General features: G+C 35.6%; 1 protein-coding gene across 10 annotated transcripts in view; it reads left to right on the top strand.

The window, feature by feature from the left end:
- The first annotated feature begins 4,750 nt into the window (after window positions 1–4,750).
- epb41l3a (erythrocyte membrane protein band 4.1-like 3a) overlaps window positions 4,751–22,110 on the top strand; it is a 78,569-nt gene continuing 61,209 nt past the window's right edge. For 7 of the 10 annotated variants that reach the window (XM_081352029.1, XM_081352037.1, XM_081352034.1 and 4 more), the window contains exon 1: window positions 4,751–4,890. The gene's annotated coding sequence lies outside the window, so the exon portion shown is untranslated. Of the gene's footprint in view, window positions 4,891–5,238; window positions 5,410–13,434; window positions 13,519–16,690; window positions 16,770–22,110 lie in introns of those variants that run through there. The other 3 variants (XM_081352030.1, XM_081352032.1, XM_081352031.1) reach the window with 3 other exon arrangements.

Raw genomic sequence — 22,110 nt, 5'->3', positions numbered from 1 at the left:
TCACTCTAATATGAGGATCTGATGATCATTTTAATAAAGTTAGAAGGCAGTATATTAGACTGGTCTCTGTGGTTGCTAGGGCGTTGCTAGATGGTTGCTAATGTGTTTTTATGTTCTGTGTTTGTATGTTCTCTGTGTTATTCTGGTCTCTCTGTGTAAGTCTGAAGGTTTTTTTGCTCTGCTCTGTTATAAATAATGTCAGGAGGGCCAAGAAATAATTGCAGCCTTTCAGAGATTCAGTATGAAACTGCTGGGAAAATGTGGAGACTGTTTATTCACGTTTGTTAGACAATAAAGCTGTGAGTTTGAGGAAGAGAAAAGCTGATGCGATTAACTGGCGTGGATGAGAATATCTCATCATCTCATGGCATCCGATGTGAATCTGATCGGAGCATCGCTGAATCGATCTGGTGTTTCTCCACCAGGCTTTTTATTAGCATAACCAGCAGAACTTTCACGGTAAACCAGTAAGATCATGATTTTTGTAGCCGGTTCAATACCACAGCAAACACAGACATGCTCAGGAAAGGGTTAAACGCCTCAATCCCAGTAAAAGATGGTTTTAAATAGCTCTCAAACATCTGAATTGCCTTATGTAACAGTCAACAGTTGTTTATGTAACTCTGCCAAAACACACCCTCAGTCTCCCAGCATGCACTGCGACTCAGATTCAGCAAAACAGTTTCCCACATTTCATTTATAACTGAGAATGTGCAGCACCAGCTGACAAATATGTTCCAATAATGGCTTGCTAATGTTCCCATTAACTCTTTCCCTGCCATTTTTTTCCATTTTTTTTCTCCATTATTTTCACTAAACTTTCATGCCCTCAGAATATTTTTTGTTGTATGGATATCTGAACATGCAATATATCAAAAAGAACAGAACATCTGCTTTTAAACAACAACAAAACGTTTTATTCTAACTTAATAAAAGCATTTCAACACTTAAATGTGGGTAAGTTTCATAAAAAACAGCATTTTGAACAAAAAGCTGAGAAAACAGCGTTTTTGTCAAAGAGTAAATGTGTATAAGCTTGTTTCAGCTTCTTCTTCTGCATAACAGCGCCACCTGCCGTATAACAGTGAAAACACGGGTTGCCGGAATATTCCGTCAATGGCGGGAAAAGAGTTAAGTTATAAAATATGATGTTATTTCAGAATGTTCAAACCGTCCATTTTTTAAATGTAAGGAAACATTTCATTCTTCAAACATTATGGGAATGTTACTTTTGAATGTTCTATGAACATTCTGAAACTAAAAAACATTAGACGAACTTAAACGTTTCGGGAAAAAGTTCTGATATATAAATGAGAACATTAGACCAGATAACTTTGTAAAGAACGTTCTATTAACATCACTGGCAGAACGTTTGTTCACACCGATCAAGGTAATATATGCTCTCATAGACATACATCTCATTAATCAGAGATCAATATTAATTGTGAGACGGTTTTCAGACTTACTGACTAATTTATTCATGCATACTAATGAGTGTTTGAGCATAATTGATTCTCAAGACGGTTTTTGTCAGACTGAGCCAGACAAACACTGATCTGATATTTCATCTGCATGAGTGTTGCATAATAATATTCATATGATTCTGATCTCTAGGGAAGTTTTCACTGTCAGTTATGAAAGACTCTCAAAGGAATATGAAAGTCTGCGCCTGTTTTGCCGCTCTAAACTTTGCAATAAACACGTTGAAATGGCATATTTATTTAAATATTTTAAAGTAGACTTTTATTAAGGAAGTAAAGGAGTGAAACATTACTAACCCTCTGCTTTAAAACAAACACTGGGTTGTTAGCCGCTAAAATGCCGATTCATCACGTGACAACTTATACGCCAATGAGATCTGCAGAGTTTGATTTGTATTTATTAATTTATTTACAAAACAACAACTCAAAATGTATTTAAATACCTACATTATATTCACTACACTCATGCTTTGAACTAAAATGTAGTGTATTTTTCATTTTTAATGTGGTGCTGCTGTGCTCGTCTCTGACCACTAGAGGGCGACATTGTTCTACTTTCTGCATTATTGATGATGATGATGATGATGATGATGATGATGATGATGATGATGCAAGTGATTTTCTACAGTTCTGCATTTCTGTATTGATTTGTGCTGAAAAATGGGATTACATGCTTTATAAAACAAATTAGGCTATAATTGAGTTTGAGTTGCATAAAATGCCCTGACTGATCAATCGTAATGCTTTTAAGTCTGGAATTGATCAGTTTGTGCCTGTTTTTTTCCAGTCAGCTGTATAATCCAGTTTGAGTTCTGTAAACCTGCCCAGCACAGACCAGAGGAGCCACATGTTCAAACATCTACAATTCCCAAACCGGGCGGCCTGCAAATGAGCTCTGATGAATTAATTTCAGTAGAATTAGCGACTCAGCAATCCCCTGGAAAGGGTTTTGGGTTATTTGGCAGATTAATCAGGTTTTGGGATGACTGGTTTGCTCAGATGCTGTTTTTCCACAGTTAAACCCGTGTTTCGGTGCCAGATCCCGCCTGAAGGGAGAGTAAGGTGAGAATAAAGCAGTGTGAGATGCTGTAGTGTTTCTGTAGAGCTGATCTCATGCTGCGGTGACCATCTGAGCCAAAAACGCATCGGTCAGCTTTTAAGCATCTGGAGCAGGGTTATTAATATTATAGATAAAGGCGTTATTTGTATTAGAACTGAGAAAACTTTGTTATTAGCGACACCAGCGGCCGTTAAGTGAACTGCAGCAGTGACTAATTGCTCGTGCACACGTGACTTAATCTTGTTTTACAGTCTATGGACGTAATACTTAGACTGAACATGATTCAAGATCCTAACAGAATAAACACACAACAAAAATGAGAAAACAGCAGTTCAGAAAGTTTCTGATCATATGATTGATGTGAATATGTTAGGACCGGCTCTGAGATTCACTGAGGTAATTATAGCCTAATTACACTGTTATTTAGCTTGATTCGAGTATTTGAGACGAATTTATCTGGGACTATAGTTTGAATGAGTCCCTTTTGTTTGGATGACTCGTTGATATTACCTACAGAATGGCTCTTTCTGCATTAATTTCACGTGCATTGAATGGAAGAGAGGCTTTCGAACGCGTAACCGTCACATCCGTTTCGTTTTCCCGGCAAAACCGTCCCGAATACTTCACATAAAAATCAGTCAACAGGCTTTCATAGACAAGGAAATTATTTTTAAGGATTTTTTTTTTTTTTTTTTTGTAACAAGCTGTTCACACAGTGGCAATAAAAAAGCTATTAATACATGAAAATTCTTACATTTATTCTAGTGCTGTGCAACGATTAATCGCATCCAAAATAAATGTTTGTGTTTACATAATATATGTGTGTGTGCTGTGTATAATTAATTTGTATAGGCTATATAAATACACACACATGCATGTATATATTTAAGAAAAAATTGTTATTTATATATAAAATATTTATATTTATATATAGGATAATATAAATTATGTATACATATATATACAGCATATACATGCAAATATTTCTCAAATATATACATACATGTGTGTGTGAGTGTGTGTTTATATATACAAAATAATTATACACAGTACACACATATATTATGTAAACACAAACTTTTATTTTGGATGCGATTAATCGTTGCCCAATACTAATATATTCCCTTTAACTTGATGTAGGCTTACATAAATAACTAAAACTAAAGTAAAAATTAATAAAAACTAAATAGACATAAAAAACAACTATTAAAAATGACAAAACCACAACAAAATTAATTTTAAAATGAAAAATGAAAACTGAATATATATATATATATATATATATATATATATATATATATATATATATATATATATATATATATATATATATATATATATATATAATGGTTCAAAATGTTAATAACTATAATAGCATCTAAAATGATAATAACCCAGAGAGCAACATAGTGTCGGCCCAGATCCGGCCCACCTCCGGTACGCATGCGTGTAATCCACATGTTGGAGATGTGTCCGACTCTATGTTTCTGTCTGGGAACATTGATCTCGCATTGCTCTCACATGTCTTTATTTCACTCAGGATGGTCGTACGTGTTTCGCTGGAGCTCCTCTGGAAAGCGTGATGTTAATAAACTCATCATCCACTCAAAGGGAATTATACATTTGAAGAAAGCCAGCATTTGCATTATGCATGTCTGAAGTGCTTTAGATCATCAGAGGCCCGAGGACACATTTCCACGCTGTCAGATGAAGAGATCAGATCAGCTGACGGCACCTGAGCGACTCAGACCTGCATTAAAGCATTAAAGGCTCGAGCCGGGAGCTTTTCAGAGCCGTTGCATCAGATTCCGACTCCCATCATGAGTTTATTGATCTCACTGAGACTCATTCAGCTGGAAGGGTTCGACCGGCCACTCAGATTAATAGAAGATTAAATTGTACTCGTTACATATTATACCATGACACAAATATTGGTGGAGAAACTATCACAAATTCACACATAATTACAAGTAACATTAAATTAAACATGACATTTTGAAGTAGAAAAATTGAAATATCTCTTTATCAGAAGAGTTGGAATCACTCACTCAAAAATCTCTGGGAAATTTAACAAAAATACTATATCGCCTTGAATCTTCATCAGATTGATGTTTTCTGAGCAGATGTTGTTATTAATCTGAGTCTGACTGGCAGCAGTGTGAGCCAATCAGGACGCGCTGTGGCGAGGCTCATTAGCATAAGTGGGTGTGGTCATTTGTCTGCCGCTGAACATCTCTCTCTCAGCACCGAAGCTCCTCTTCATCTTCATCTCCATCTGATCTTCATCTTCACAGTTTCTGGATTATTGCATCAGGAGGAGTTGAAGGAGTAAAAGTGAATAAATAAAAGGTACGAGTGTTTCTCTCTTTTCTGTTGTGATCTATAGAAACACATCAGTGTGTGTCTGGTGTTTGTGTTTATGATGCGCGTTGCGGCTGTTTGTCGTTACTGAGGGATTTAGTTAGTTCTGCTGAACACACACACACACACACACACACACTGCTGAAGAGCTTCATTAATGAACGTGTTCATTCACATTAGCGGGTCTACTTGCTGTTTAATACTCTATTTTATCTCCGTGTTTCTCTGTGTGTTCTGCTGAACGCGTGTGTTGATGGTTATTTATATCTGTAACTGAATCCATGAGAATATTAAATGACAGATTCCATGCAGACAGGAATGTTGTGCGCGCGCCCGACACCACAGATGGTCCCGCGCGCCTCCAGAACGCGCATCAACAGTCCAGAACCGAGCCGAGTCTGATTCTATTGTTTATAGTGTCAATAAATCATATGCTGTCATATTTCTCTCTCCTCTGTCATCCTCCTCTGGACTGTGATGGGGACTCGGCCTGGATGTGTCCTAACGGTGAGTTTATGTGTTTTATTCTGCCTAAAGTCAAAAGATCATCATCTCTGCTTGTGTTTGCAAGCCAAATATAGATCATAAGTCTGATAGATCTCTTCAGCAAATCAAAGCTTTACAGCTAACAAAGATATATTCAAAGAGCGTTCCTGTTAAGTTTCGAAAACCTGATTTTTTCTGAACGTTTTTTTCTTTTGGTTATGTGAACATTAGAGAAAACATGGGAAAATTCTGTTATCATTCTGCAAACACTATGGGAACGTTATCTTTTGTTCTATTATATTGTATGTCTTTATTGTCCACCAAGGTGAAGAATGGTCTTCGGCTCACCAGCACATAAAATAACTGTACAAGCAGTAGTACAGAAAATACAAGAGCAACACAGACTGATTCACATTACATAGATATAATAAAACAGTTCACGCCACTGTCATTTGGTTTATCGCTGTGGAGTTGAGAATTTTAATAGCGTTTGAAATAATCATTGTATCATTCTGCAAACATTAATAGAACGTTACTTTTTATCATTCTGCAAACATTAATAGAACGTTACTTTTTATCATTCTGCAAACATTAATAGAACGTTACTTTTTATCATTCTGCAAACATTAATAGAACGTTACTTTTTAATCATTCTGCAATCATTAATAGAACGTTACTTTTTATCATTCTGCAAACATTAATAGAACGTTACTTTTTAATCATTCTGCAAACATTAATAGAACGTTACTTGTTACTTTTTAATCATTCTGCAAACATTAATAGAACGTTACTTTTTATCATTCTGCAAACATTAATAGAACGTTACTTTTTAATCATTCTGCAAACATTAATAGAACGTTACTTTTTAATCATTCTGCAAACATTAATAGAACGTTACTTTTTATCACTCTGCAAACATTAATAGAACGTTACTTTTTATCATTCTGCAAACATTAATAGAACGTTACTTTTTAATCATTCTGCAAACATTAATAGAACGTTACTTTTTATCATTCTGCAAACATTAATAGAACGTTACTTGTTACTTTTTAATCATTCTGCAAACATTAATAGAACGTTACTTGTTACTTTTTAATCATTCTGCAAACATTAATAGAACGTTACTTTTTAATCACTCTGCAAACATTAATAGAACGTTACTTTTTAATCATTCTGCAAACATTAATAGAATGTTACTTTTTATCATTCTGCAAACATTAATAGAACGTTACTTGTTACTTTTTAATCATTCTGCAAACATTAATAGAACGTTACTTTTTAATCACTCTGCAAACATTAATAGAACGTTACTTGTTACTTTTTAATCATTCTGCAAACATTAATAGAACGTTACTTTTTAATCATTCTGCAAACATTAATAGAACGTTACTTTTTAATCATTCTGCAAACATTAATAGAACGTTACTTTTTATCATTCTGCAAACATTAATAGAACGTTACTTTTTAATCATTCTGCAAACATTAATAGAACGTTACTTTTTAATCATTCTGCAAACATTAATAGAACGTTACTTGTTACTTTTAATCATTCTGCAAACATTAATAGAACGTTACTTTTTAATCATTCTGCAAACATTAATAGAACGTTACTTTTTAATCATTCTGCAAACATTAATAGAACGTTACTTTTTAATCATTCTGCAAACATTAATAGAACGTTACTTTTTATCATTCTGCAAACATTAATAGAACGTTACTTTTTATCATTCTACAAACATTAATAGAACGTTACTTTTTATCACTCTGCAAACATTAATAGAACGTTACTTTTTATCATTCTGCAAACATTAATAGAACGTTACTTTTTAATCATTCTGCAAACATTAATAGAACGTTACTTGTTACTTTTTAATCATTCTGCAAACATTAATAGAACGTTACTTTTTAATCATTCTGCAAACATTAATAGAACGTTACTTTTTAATCATTCTGCAAACATTAATAGAACGTTACTTGTTACTTTTTAATCATTCTGCAAACATTAATAGAACGTTACTTTTTAATCATTCTGCAAACATAAATAGAACGTTACTTTTTAATCATTCTGCAAACATTAATAGAACGTTACTTTTTAATCATCCTGCAAACATTAATAGAACGTTACTTTTTAATCATTCTGCAAACATTAATAGAACGTTACTTTTTATCATTCTGCAAACATTAATAGAACGTTACTTTTTAATCATTCTGCAAACATTAATAGAACGTTACTTTTTAATCATTCTGCAATCATTAATAGAACGTTACTTTTTAATCATTCTGCAAACATTAATAGAACGTTACTTGTTACTTTTTAATCATTCTGCAAACATTAATAGAACGTTACTTTTTAATCATTCTGCAAACATTAATAGAACGTTACTTGTTACTTTTTAATCATTCTGCAAACATTAATAGAACGTTACTTTTTAATCATTCTGCAAACATTAATAGAACGTTACTTTTTAATCATTCTGCAAACATTAATAGAACGTTACTTGTTACTTTTTAATCATTCTGCAAACATTAATAGAACGTTACTTTTTAATCATTCTGCAAACATTAATAGAACGTTACTTTTTATCACTCTGCAAACATTAATAGAACGTTACTTTTTATCATTCTGCAAACATTAATAGAACGTTACTTTTTATCATTCTGCAAACATTAATAGAACGTTACTTTTTATCATTCTGCAAACATTAATAGAACGTTACTTTTTATCATTCTGCAAACATTAATAGAACGTTACTTTTTAATCATTCTGCAATCATTAATAGAACGTTACTTTTTATCATTCTGCAAACATTAATAGAACGTTACTTTTTAATCATTCTGCAAACATTAATAGAACGTTACTTGTTACTTTTTAATCATTCTGCAAACATTAATAGAACGTTACTTTTTATCATTCTGCAAACATTAATAGAACGTTACTTTTTAATCATTCTGCAAACATTAATAGAACGTTACTTTTTAATCATTCTGCAAACATTAATAGAACGTTACTTTTTATCACTCTGCAAACATTAATAGAACGTTACTTTTTATCATTCTGCAAACATTAATAGAACGTTACTTTTTAATCATTCTGCAAACATTAATAGAACGTTACTTTTTATCATTCTGCAAACATTAATAGAACGTTACTTGTTACTTTTTAATCATTCTGCAAACATTAATAGAACGTTACTTGTTACTTTTTAATCATTCTGCAAACATTAATAGAACGTTACTTTTTAATCATTCTGCAAACATTAATAGAATGTTACTTTTTATCATTCTGCAAACATTAATAGAACGTTACTTGTTACTTTTTAATCATTCTGCAAACATTAATAGAACGTTACTTTTTAATCACTCTGCAAACATTAATAGAACGTTACTTGTTACTTTTTAATCATTCTGCAAACATTAATAGAACGTTACTTTTTAATCATTCTGCAAACATTAATAGAACGTTACTTTTTAATCATTCTGCAAACATTAATAGAACGTTACTTTTTATCATTCTGCAAACATTAATAGAACGTTACTTTTTAATCATTCTGCAAACATTAATAGAACGTTACTTTTTAATCATTCTGCAAACATTAATAGAACGTTACTTGTTACTTTTAATCATTCTGCAAACATTAATAGAACGTTACTTTTTAATCATTCTGCAAACATTAATAGAACGTTACTTTTTAATCATTCTGCAAACATTAATAGAACGTTACTTTTTAATCATTCTGCAAACATTAATAGAACGTTACTTTTTATCATTCTGCAAACATTAATAGAACGTTACTTTTTATCATTCTACAAACATTAATAGAACGTTACTTTTTATCACTCTGCAAACATTAATAGAACGTTACTTTTTATCATTCTGCAAACATTAATAGAACGTTACTTTTTAATCATTCTGCAAACATTAATAGAACGTTACTTGTTACTTTTTAATCATTCTGCAAACATTAATAGAACGTTACTTTTTAATCATTCTGCAAACATTAATAGAACGTTACTTTTTAATCATTCTGCAAACATTAATAGAACGTTACTTGTTACTTTTTAATCATTCTGCAAACATTAATAGAACGTTACTTTTTAATCATTCTGCAAACATAAATAGAACGTTACTTTTTAATCATTCTGCAAACATTAATAGAACGTTACTTTTTAATCATCCTGCAAACATTAATAGAACGTTACTTTTTAATCATTCTGCAAACATTAATAGAACGTTACTTTTTATCATTCTGCAAACATTAATAGAACGTTACTTTTTAATCATTCTGCAAACATTAATAGAACGTTACTTTTTAATCATTCTGCAATCATTAATAGAACGTTACTTTTTAATCATTCTGCAAACATTAATAGAACGTTACTTGTTACTTTTTAATCATTCTGCAAACATTAATAGAACGTTACTTTTTAATCATTCTGCAAACATTAATAGAACGTTACTTGTTACTTTTTAATCATTCTGCAAACATTAATAGAACGTTACTTTTTAATCATTCTGCAAACATTAATAGAACGTTACTTGTTACTTTTTAATCATTCTGCAAACATTAATAGAACGTTACTTTTTAATCATTCTGCAAACATTAATAGAACGTTACTTTTTATCACTCTGCAAACATTAATAGAACGTTACTTTTTATCATTCTGCAAACATTAATAGAACGTTACTTTTTAATCATTCTGCAAACATTAATAGAACGTTACTTGTTACTTTTTAATCATTCTGCAAACATAAATAGAACGTTACTTTTTAATCATTCTGCAAACATAAATAGAACGTTACTTTTTAATCATTCTGCAAACATTAATAGAACGTTACTTTTTGTCACTCTGCAAACATTGAACGTTACGTCTGAATATTATTAAAGACCAGCTAACTTTGCATGAAGGTTCTCCTAACGTTACTGGGGAACGTTCCCTGTCCGCTGGGAATAAACAGATGCGGTTCAAACATCTGGGCTTGTCCTGATTTTGACCTCTTTGCCTGAGATTTAATCTGCTGATCTGCTCTGGATTAAAATCCACAAACGCTCCAGTTGTACAACGCCGAGAGATTAATAAGAGAAGTGTGTGAGCGTCTCTCTATCTGTCTGCGTTCTTGTTTTCTTTGGGTTCCCCTGAAGACCTGCAGCTCCGGCGCCAGACACTTCAGCCATATAATCAGTATTGATCGTGTATTATTACTCAGAGTCTGTTCTTCAGTCCAGAGCTCCATTATGCCGATGAGTAGAAGCTTCTGGATGCATTTATTGCATAAATGATAGAAGAATCTGAGCATCTTCAGCTCACCGTGAGATTGACCCGTTTGTTTTACTCGTCTGACAAGCTTTACTGAACATCTCTGGAGATGAACTGGAGATTTCTGCTCATTGCACACAGATCGAGGCTCAATGCGAATATGAGCTGCTCCATGTCCATGTTAATGGTTTTCAAATCATCTGAGCTTCTGAGTCTCCTGCAGTGAAGTGTGTGATTGGATGATTGTGATGAAGTGTGTGATTGGATGATTGTGATGAAGTGTGTGATTGGATGATTGTGATGAAGTGTGTGATTGGATGATTGTAATGTTCGGCGTGTTTCCACATGATCACGGCGCTGGGATTCATTGACTGATAATGAGACTCGTGTGTGTGAATCTTCTTCCAGAGGTTTCAGTACGATGAAAAGCTGGAGGAGGAACGTCATATACATGCACACATATATATATATATATATATATATATATATATATATATATATATATATATATGCATGTATATGACGTTCCTCCTCCAGCTTTTCATATATATATATATATATATATATATATATATATATATATATATATTCAGCTCTTATTGCACATCTGTGTTTTGTTTTCATACTGTATGTTCAAATATCAATTTTCTTTGCAAAGGAATGCAAAGCTTTCTACTTTTCCAAATTAATTCTTAATCTTTTTGGGTTTATGACTTAAGCTGGAATTGATGAAGCTTCCTGAACTTCCCAGAAATGTTGTTTTAGTATCATTAATATACTATTGTAATATTTAGTAATATTTTGAGTTAGGTTTTATTGTTATATTTTCTGCCTTTATTTTAATTTGAGTTAACCCTTCAGTAATTTAGTGTTTTTCATTTTTTATTAGTTTATTAGCTTTAACTAACATTAAAATGAAGGCTTAGTAATGTGTGTGTGTGTGTGTGTGTATATATATATATATATATATATATATATATATATATATATATATATATATATTAGTTGCAAAGTCAATTAATTTTAATACATTTTAGTTCAAATTTGAGCAATTTTTTTTATTATAAAATTATGATTTTGTGTTTATTTCAGTATTTTAGTATATATATTTATTTTTTGTAATTTTAGTTCTTCATCTTAAACTACATGAAAATTAGAAAGATTGTCTTGGTAAACTTGGTAAGTTTAAGTTTTACTATAATTTTGTTAAAAAAATTATTGATATTTGATTAATTTTGACTTTTTTCGAAAAATATTTATACTTAATGTTTATAAAAACATTTAATATTTTTATTCAATACTTCTCAATTTTATTTCAGTTAGCTTCTTTATTTCAATTAACATAAATGTATATATATATATTATACATATAAATATATACACTGTCCTGAAGTGTATCTGTGATCGCTGGTGTTCAGAGGTTTACAGACAGAGCCGTGATGTGTGTGTGTGTGTGTGTGTGTGTGTGTGTGTGTGTGTGTGTGTGTGTGTGTGTGTTTGCTGGAGCGTTTGGGTCAGCGTGAGGCCGAATCTCTCGTCTGACGCTGTGAGAATCTCACGGGTTGATAACTCTGACTGTAGGGGACAGAAATAAACTGTGAGTTCGAGAAGTGTGTGGGTTCTTCTGTGTAAAATCATTCTCTCTCTCACCGTGTGAAACACACACACACACACACACACACACACACTCTCGCAGTGCAGCTGCACATGTTTATATTCATCAGTTTCTGAGATCTGACCTCTGGTTTTCCCTGCAGACGATCTGCATCTGAGCTCAGGCTCTCATCTGGTGTGTTCAGAGAATAATGCTCGACTCGTTCGTGTGTGTGTCGTCCTCCTGATGCTCCAGGTTCAACACTAGCGCTAAGATCTGTGTGTCATCTGAGACGCGCATCTGTTTACTCCTGGAAATCATTCTGACCGGTCCTTCGGTCTAAACAAACAAACAAACGAACATGAATGTCATGCAGTAATTCTCTTATAATGGAAGAGTTTAGGGAAAGCTGTTCCTCCCTGTTTATAAGCAGATATATGAAGCTTTACCTGTGGTGAAAATCCAGCATTTAATGTTGTTTATGTGTCTATGTGGTGTTATTAATCTGCTTTTAGACAAACCATGTGTAAATTCATAAGTCGACAGCATTGCTGAGTATTTCCTCCTTAAAACTGCAGTGAACCAAAGACAGTCTCAAAAACACGCTTTGAAATCGCTGGTGTTTCTGACGTCACAAACTACCTTGTAACCAATCAGATCAACGTGTGATCGTCAACCAGTGGATCTCTGAGCTGAGTGAGTGAGTGGAGGCGGGGCTCATTTGCATATTCATAGAACCGCGCATACTAAATGAGGCGAGGGTGTCGAGTTACATTCAAGATATTATAAGAGGAAAACGTTTAAATATGTCATTTTAAGATCAAAGATGAGTTTTAAGAGACAATTATTGACTACAGGGCGACTTTAATCACTTTAATTATTCAGCAAAATATGTAATTTGAGGTGTAATCTAAAACCTAATGTGTTTACGTCTCAAATCTCAATACTATTATAAACAATACAGAAATTTGACTATAAATAATAATTAGACTATATTTTGTGGGCTTTTTTAGGCACAAAAATGATCATTCTGTTATCATTTACTCATGTTGATTCAAGCCTGTTTGCTTTTCATTCTTCCGAACACAAAAGAAGATATTTCTTCAAAACATCTCCTTTTGGGTTTTTATTGATGTGTTCCTGTGATCTTGATTAGTTTGGAGTGATTGACAGGAGTTGAACTCGTCACAGATGCTGTCATTCAACTAACCTTGGATTATATGCTGTGTGTAACCCCATCAGTACCCAGAATGCTGTGCAGTGAAGGACATGCATGATGGGTAATGTATGTTTATGATCAGAGGTGTTTTGGTGGTTTGATCAGAAGCACATGTCTGTGAACGCATGCCCTGATGCGCTTAGAGTCCAGCCAGAGATTAGAGCGTTTGCAGCACGTCAGTAATCCGTCTGGATCACATCTGATCTGAGCGCTTGTGACGGCAAACACACCGTGTGTTATAAGCACATTTACACACACTGTTCATGTCTTGACCCAGTTGATCGTGTGTACACTGCAACAGAGACCGACTAGATTGGTGTTTTCCTGTGGCGAACTCACCACTGCACTGCTGGAGTCCTCTGGGGTGGTTGCTAGGGTGTTGCTATGGTGTTCTGGGTGGTTGCCAGGGCGTTGCTATGGAGTTCTGGCTCATTGCTAGGGTGTTCTGAGTGGTTGCTATTGTGTTCTACAGAACACCACAAACACAGTACAATCGACATGGGAAAATCTCAGAGTAAAACTGAGAGCTGTGAGAAATATGCCAGATGAGAAGTTTATCTATTATTTTTACTCTTTTAAGTCATTGTATAACTGTATCATCTTTATATCTCTTTTAATTCCTTTTATTACTGTTTTAATTTCCCTTGCTTTTATTTTGTGATTATTTTAATTCCTTTCTGTGTAAAGCACTTTGAGTTACCATAGTGGATGAAATGTGCTATACAAATAAACTTGCCTTGCCTTGTTCTGAATGGTTTCTAGGTCGTTGCCAGGGTGTTGCTATGGCGTTTTGGGTGGTTTCCAAGGCGTTGCTATGGAGGTCTTGCTCATTGCTAGGGTGTTCTGAGTGGTTTCTAGATGGTTGCTAGGGTGTTCTGAATGGTTTCTAGGTTGTTGCCAGGGTGTTGCTATGGTGTTTTGAGTGGTTTCCAAGGCGTTGCTATGGAGGTCTTTCTCATTGCTAGGGTGTTCTGAGTGGTTTCTAGATGGTTGCTAGGGTGTTCTGAATGGTTTCTAGGTCAAGTCAAGTCAAGTCAACTTTATTTATATAGCGCTTTTCACAATACAGATTGTATCAAAGCAGCTTCACAGTATTAAATAAAATAGTACATCAGTGTTTGTTTCTGGTGTAAAACATCCAGGGTGTTGCTATGGTGTTCTGTGTGGTCACCAGGGTGTTCTGAATCGTTTCTGGGTGGTTACCCGGGCGTTGCTATGGAGTTCTGGTTCATTGCTAGGGTGTTCTGAATGGTTTCTAGGTGGTTGCTAGGGTGTTGCTAGGTGATTGTACTGGCCCAAGCCCCCGTCCAGCCCCCACTGCAAGAGCTTTTGTTTTTCATTTAAATGTGTTTACTCCATTCTAGTGCTCTTTATTCTTCATTCTAGTTTTCTGCTCTGCCGGATGTTTGATTGTGTGTAATTTCTGCATCATCATCATCATCATCATCATCAAACAGAATCTCAGTGATAATGGCTGTTAGTAAAGAAGACTCAACATATAGAGCTTGTGTTCGTGACTCAGATGAAGGATGAGACGTCAGATCTCTCAGCATTACTCTTCTTCTTCTCAGAGCTGTTGTGTCTCAGTGTTGTGTTTGTTAGAAGCTCTAGAGTTCGAGACGCTCCCGGTTACACACCGATCGACCCACCTGACATCCACAAACCAGCCGAGCAGCAAATGAGTTTACACACACACACACACACACACACACACACACACGCCCCATACTCACACTCTCTCTGGTGTTCAGAAGATTATCAGAGTATGAAGATGCATTAATGAAGCCGAGTCTCAACAGCAGCCAATCAGAGTGACGTTTGACGTGTGATTGACAGCTGGCCTGAACTCGTCGTCTGTGATGCGCTTCTGCTCTGTTAGACTGATGCTGTGTGTGTCCTTGTGCAGATGCATGATGGGAAGGCAGGACTCATCTACATGCACAGCAGACCCTCAGCCATTAAAGGAGCAGCAGGGAGACGTGTGTGCGTGTGTGTGTGTGTGTGTGTGTGTGTGTGTGTGTGTGTGTGTGTGTGTGTGTTAAACGCTCTTCTGAGGATCACAGACGGATGCAGATGGCAGAAATCACAGCTTGTGATAAACCCGTGTGTTTAAAGTGACACATGGTCACATGACACATGTTTCAAGGCTGAATTATGTTGTTACGCTATTATTGGATTTAGTGGCTGGTAATCTTGAATCAGAATATCTTTCCCTCTCTCTTCACCTCTTCTCTTCTCTGATGACGAGGGCGGGGCTATAACCTGTCACTCACATGAGATCAGCCAATAGCAAACCACAACCATCCAATCAATTCCCCACAAACACAATCAAGCCCCGCCCACATTTGTTCTTGTTCCAGAAGTGTTTCTTTCGGATATATGGAACAATAGGAAAGAGAAGACAAGTGCAAATATCATTTCATGCGACTTTGTCTTTGGCTGTGTCCGAAATCACAAAAGTATGTTCGGTAACACTTTATTTTACAGTGTCCTTGTTACATGTAACAGTAAATTATGCATAATTACATGCAACTAACCCTCATCCAAACCCTAATCCTACCCTAACCCTATAGTAAGTACATGTAGGTAATTATTATTACTCAATACTGAAATGTATAATTACACTGTAACAATGACACCTTAAAATAAAGGTTACACTTAGGGTTAGGTTAGGGTTAGGGTTTGGTTGAGGGTTAGTTGCATGTAGGGACACTGTAAAATAAAGTGTTACCAAATTAAGTGTAACTGTGGTCTAGTGTAAATGTGTGTAGTATGAATGTAATCCGGACGCAATACATTCGCCATTGTTTATTACTTTTGTTTCACTAGTCTGTGATTTCAGATGCAGCTTTTGTTTACCATATTTGTACGTTTTTTATATCTAGTAGGCTATGTCCTAAAGATATCACAAACGTGTTATTGTAGCCTACTATGACTTTTTTATTTATAATGTATTTTTATCGGTGAGTGTGCGTGCGCGCGTGCGCGTGTGTGATAAATAAAGTGAGCTATAGATATTAGTGATGAGTCAGCACACTGGTTTAACCCTGTGTGTTCTGCACTGCTCTGAACTCGACCGACACACACACACACACACACCAGACCGACACTAGTGACCGGAGCTTCAGGACACGGGTGAGTTACACGCATTACTACAGGAGGATCAGCCTCTAGTGCCTAAATAAAGCTGTTCGAGTGTGTGATGCGCAGTACGGGAGTGTGTGTGTGTGTGTGTGTGTGTGTGTGTGTGTGTGTGTGCAGTCAGTCTGTCGTCTCGCGCACCGGGAAGCAGCAGCATCATCATCAGAGCCGGTAAACACCCGTTCATCCTTCAGTCTCGTGTGTGTGTGTGTGTGTGTGTGTGCAATGGGAGTAACACCACAGCTACATCATTTATGTGTGTGTGCGTGTGTCCTTAATCATTAAGCAGAACTCATAGAAATAGTTTTAGGCTATATGTGTGTGGAATTTGATTGACAGTCATCATGATGACACAAGCGCGTGCCTGTCATTGAATCCCTCTCGCGCGCTCTCGTCTATGTGACTGTATGTGATGCATCTGCATGTTGTGCATCCGCGGGTTTCGTGGTCACATGATGTGAGTTTATGAATATGAACTTCGCTGGTGCCGGTTTCATTTTTGTGGTTCTGCAATGCGGTGGGTGTGGCCTGCGCGTGCACGCGAAATGCCGGCGTGACGTCACTCGCGGCCGTGATGACGCGATGAAGCCCGCAGAACTTACAGTGTGTGTGTGTGTGTGTGTGTGTGTGTGTGTGTGTGCGAGGTGAGAAATACACTGACAGGAATTATCTTAATTTTCCAAAATCCTAAGGGAATTCGGATGTCATAACATCACAAGCAGGTCAAATACGATCAGAAAAATACAGTTATTGGTGATATTGCATTCCTTTAGGATTTTTTTGGGAAGAGAATTGATGATTAATATTCATGTGAATTTTTTATTTATATGCAGAAATGCAGAGTGTATATAATGCCATTAAAGTACAGCATTGACAGTTCTGTGTAATGTCTACTCTTATTATTATTAATCAATAGGACATTATTAGTCATAACCAGCATCATAACTCATCTACAGTGGATTTATGTGTATTGTTTTCATCAAACTCACTGAAGGCGGCTGCTGACACGTCATTTATTCAGTTAAGCAGACATAATGAATGTTGGCATTGATTACAGCTCATGCTCAGCTCGTTTATTGTTTTAACGTGCATAGAAACGCTGCAGATCTAAAGGTCAGTTTGTGGGATTTGATGTTCATTGTTCCTGCAGTATGACTTTATGAAGTGTGTGTGTGATTCTTTGATTTCAATCTCAGAAAGCTCGTACAGTGACAGCCGTACAAATGTTTGTCTGTCCCCCGTTTAGCAGACGTCTCGTGAGATCAGACGGAAGAACAGCTTCTATTTCTGACTGTAATTCGGAGCGCCGCTCGACTCGGCCTAGATTCAGGGATTGTTCTGGTTCTCGTCGCTCTTATCGGACAGTTCTGTGTTCAGGAACAAAAGGACTTTATACACTAATGTGAATTATTTCACATATCTCATCCCAAAATCAAAAGGAAAAATACAAAATGTTATTTTTCTTAAGGAAAATGAGAATCCTATTTTAATTCCATTAATTCCATTTGCACGTTATATTCATTACATTACTCATTACTTTAATGCATCTAGACGTTTTATGTACTTTTATAATTATACGTTAATAATTGTCATTTTTCTCAATGCTGATTCACATTGTACAACCACCCAGTAACACACTAAAAACCACTCAGAGCACCCTAGCAACTGCATAGCAACACCCTAGCAATCACCTAAGAACACCCTACTAAAACCCATGCAGAACACCTTAGCAGCTGCATAGCAACACCCTAGCAACCCCCTAGTAACGCACTAAAATCACTCAGAACACATCAGCAACTGCATAGCAACACCCTAGCAACCACCTAGTAACGCACTAAAATCACTCAGAACGTTATAGCATGTTATTATTATTTATAATATATATATTATATATTATGTTATATATTACGTTATTATTACAGAACATTATTATTATTATTATTATTATTATTTCTGATCACATCACTGAGGTGTTTCTGTGTCTTTGACCTGCCAGCACTGATCGTCTATCAGAACACAATAATAAAGTTATTCTTGATGAATACTGGACTCATGAATAATGCATGAGGGGGATCTCACTGCGGTGTCAGTGCTGGGTTTATTAGTCGCCGGCGTGTTCTAGACCACAGAGAGGAACGGGGGGTTAAGGTGACGTCTGTGTGTGTGAAAGCATTGTGAGCTCTTGAAGACACATGGCTGCATCGGAGCAGCTGATTGGCTGAGAGCCTCCGGCGTGTCCTTTGCAGAGAGACAGAGACACATCTCAAGGACTAACAGACTAAATCCAAACCAGATCCTCAGACCAGAAACCACAACAAACCATTGTGGCAGTTCAGTGGTGAATCTGAGGCTAATAACTATAATACGATACTGTATTCATGCATTATTATGCTTAAGAATATGTAGCATGGTTTTCTATGGTATGTTTTCATGGTAATAATACTATAAAAATATGAAATATTGCATTTTTTATAATGCAGTCTTGTGTTGGTTTTGTCGTGTTATGGTGATGTGTTAGAGCAAGGTTTCCCCAAACATGAGAGAAAGCTTATAATACAGTCAAACCAAAAATTACTCAGACACCAGATATCATTTTTTATATTTTTTTTACTAGTGTGATCAGGACACTATAGTTCATTTATGTAAGTGAGGAGAGCAAAATAAAGGAAACTGTGACATATTCAAATATTCTTCATACAGTGACTAACAGTAAAATTATAATAATTTGGGACCAAAAATTATGTTTTGCTAAGTGTGTTTTCTTTAATTGCTAATGCTCTTTTTACACACAGACTGAACACAATGAAGCATTGCTTGGTGATTGGTTGAGCTAAACTGGTATTATCTAATTGTGGAGTTAAATTTAACAGCTGACAGATATTCAACATAATTCATGTGTGAGACAGTCTAACAGAAGGACGGACAAAACCAGTCAAATATCAACTGAGTTCTTGTCATGTTTTATTACCATTCTCTAAACTACAGTGAATAAACTGATAATGTGAGAAATGTTGAAGGAGTCTGAATATATTTTGGTTTGACTGTAATTAAATCATAAAAATGTATTTTGACAGACTGTGTTTACCATGGTACAGTTTTGTAACGGAGCGTGTCTGAATGAGCATGACGCTCATTAGTTTATAAACGTGCTGCTGAATATCACAGACGCGCCTCAGAAACATCTGAATATCTGCAGAGTCATTTACAGTGAGATCTGTGAAGCCGCTGGAACTGGTCACGCCTGAAAAACAGAAACAGACTTGAGTTGAGCTTTAAACTCCAAATCAGCAGAGAGCTTCAACAATCAGCAACACACTAAACCCACTCAGATCACATAAACAACTGCATAGAAACTCCCCAGAAGCACAAATAATCACTCAAAACACACTTCAGCAACCGCATAGCAACACCCTGGAAACCACTCAGAACGCCTTAGCAACTGCATAGCAACACACCGGCTTCCACCTCGGAAAAAAATAAAAAACACTCAAAACATCTCAGAAACTGCATAGCAACACCTTAGCAACCACTCAGAACACACTTTAGCTAAAAACTGAAAAAAACCACCCAGAACACCTTAACAACCGCATAGCAACACCCTGGCAACCACCTAGGAACGCACTAAAAATGATTTAAAACACACTTTAGCACCTGCATATTAACTTTACTTTATTTATTTATATAGCGCTTTTCACAATACAGATTGTATCAAAGCAGCTTCACAGTATTAAATAAAATAGTACATCAGTGTATGTTTCTGGTGTAAAACATCCACGTTTGGTAATGCAGATCAATAGCACTGTTGAATCGATTAATCAAATTAAGTATCCCCAACTGAGCAAGCCAAAGGCAACAGTGGCAAGGAACCGAAAAACTCCATCAGGTGACCTAATGGAGAAAAAAAAACCTTGGGAGAACCCAGGCTCAGTCGGGGGCCAGTTCTCCTCTGGCGTTTATGAAGTAGAGACCGGATTAAACTGTAAGATTAAAATATTATATGAATGCCTGGCTGAAGAGATGCGTCTTTAATCTAGTTTTAAACTGGGAGAGCGAATCTGAGCAACGAACAGTATCAGGAAGACTATTCCAGAGTTTTGGTGCTAAATGTGAAAATGCTCTCCCTCCTTTGGTGGATCTGGATATCCTAGGTATGACCAGAAGCCTCGAATTTAGTGATCTTAAAGAGCGCGATGGATTATAGGGCGATAGAAGATCCGTTAAATAAACTGGAGCTAAGCCGTTTAGGGCTTTATAAGTCAGTAGCAATACCTTGTAATTAATACGGAACTTTATAGGTAACCAATGTAGTGATGATAAAATTGGTGTTATATGGTCAAACTTTCTTGATCTAGTAAGAACTCTAGCGGCGGCATTTTGGACTAACTGTAGCTTGTTTATTGAGGATGCAGGACAACCAGCTAATAAAGCATTACAGTAATCTAGTCTCGAGGTCATGAATGCATGAACTAGCTTTTCTGCATCAGAAACAGATAGCATGTTACGTAATTTAGCAATATTTCTAAGGTGAAAAAAGGCTGTTTTTGTAACATATGAAATATGATTTTCAAAAGACAAGTTACAATCTAATATAACACCCAGGTCTTTTACTGTAGAGGATAAAGTAACAGGACACCCTACTATGTTAAAGTTGTATTGAAGGAGGTTTTGTGGGCGGTTTTTTGAACCGATAAGTATTACCTCTGTCTTATCTGGATTTAATAAAAGAAAATTGTGCGTCATCCAATCTTTTATATCTTTAACACACTCTGTCAATTTGGATAATTTAGCGTTTTCATCCGGCCGTGATGAAATATATAGTTGAGTGTCATCAGCATAACAATGGAAACTAATTCCATGTTTCCTTATAATATTTCCAAGTGGCAGCATATATATTGAGAATAATAGAGGGCCTAACACAGGTCCCTGCGGCACTCCATAGTTTACTAGAGTTATGATCGATTTTTCTCCGTTTAAATAGACAAAATGGTAGCGGTCAGATAGGTATGATCTGAACCAGCTTAATGCTTGTCCTTGAACACCGGTATAGTTTTGTAGCCGATCTAAGAGTATTGTGTGATCTATAGTATCGAACGCAGCACTAAGATCAAGTAAAACTAATATTGAGATACAGCCTTGGTCAGAAGCTAAGAGTAAATCATTTGTGATTTTAACGAGCGCAGTTTCAGTGCTATGATGCGGCCTGAATCCAGACTGAAACTTTTCATAGGTGTCATTTTCTTGTAAGAAAGAGCCCAGTTGAGCGGACACAACTTTTTCTAATATTTTGGACATAAAAGGAAGATTTGAAATGGGTCTATAATTTGCTAGGTTATTTGGGTCTAATTGTGGTTTCTTAATTAGTGGTTTTATAACTGCCAATTTAAATGTTCTTGGAACATGACCTAAAGATAAAGACGAGTTAATAATATTGAGGAGAGGCTCTTCCACTACAGGTAACACTTCTTTCAATAGTTTAGTTGGTATGGGATCTAATAAACATGTTGTTGTTTTA

This window comes from Scardinius erythrophthalmus, assembly GCF_964197995.2.
Source record: "Scardinius erythrophthalmus genome assembly, chromosome: 22".
NCBI lineage: Eukaryota > Metazoa > Chordata > Actinopteri > Cypriniformes > Leuciscidae > Scardinius > Scardinius erythrophthalmus.
This window is presented reverse-complemented; position numbering and strand designations above follow the sequence as displayed.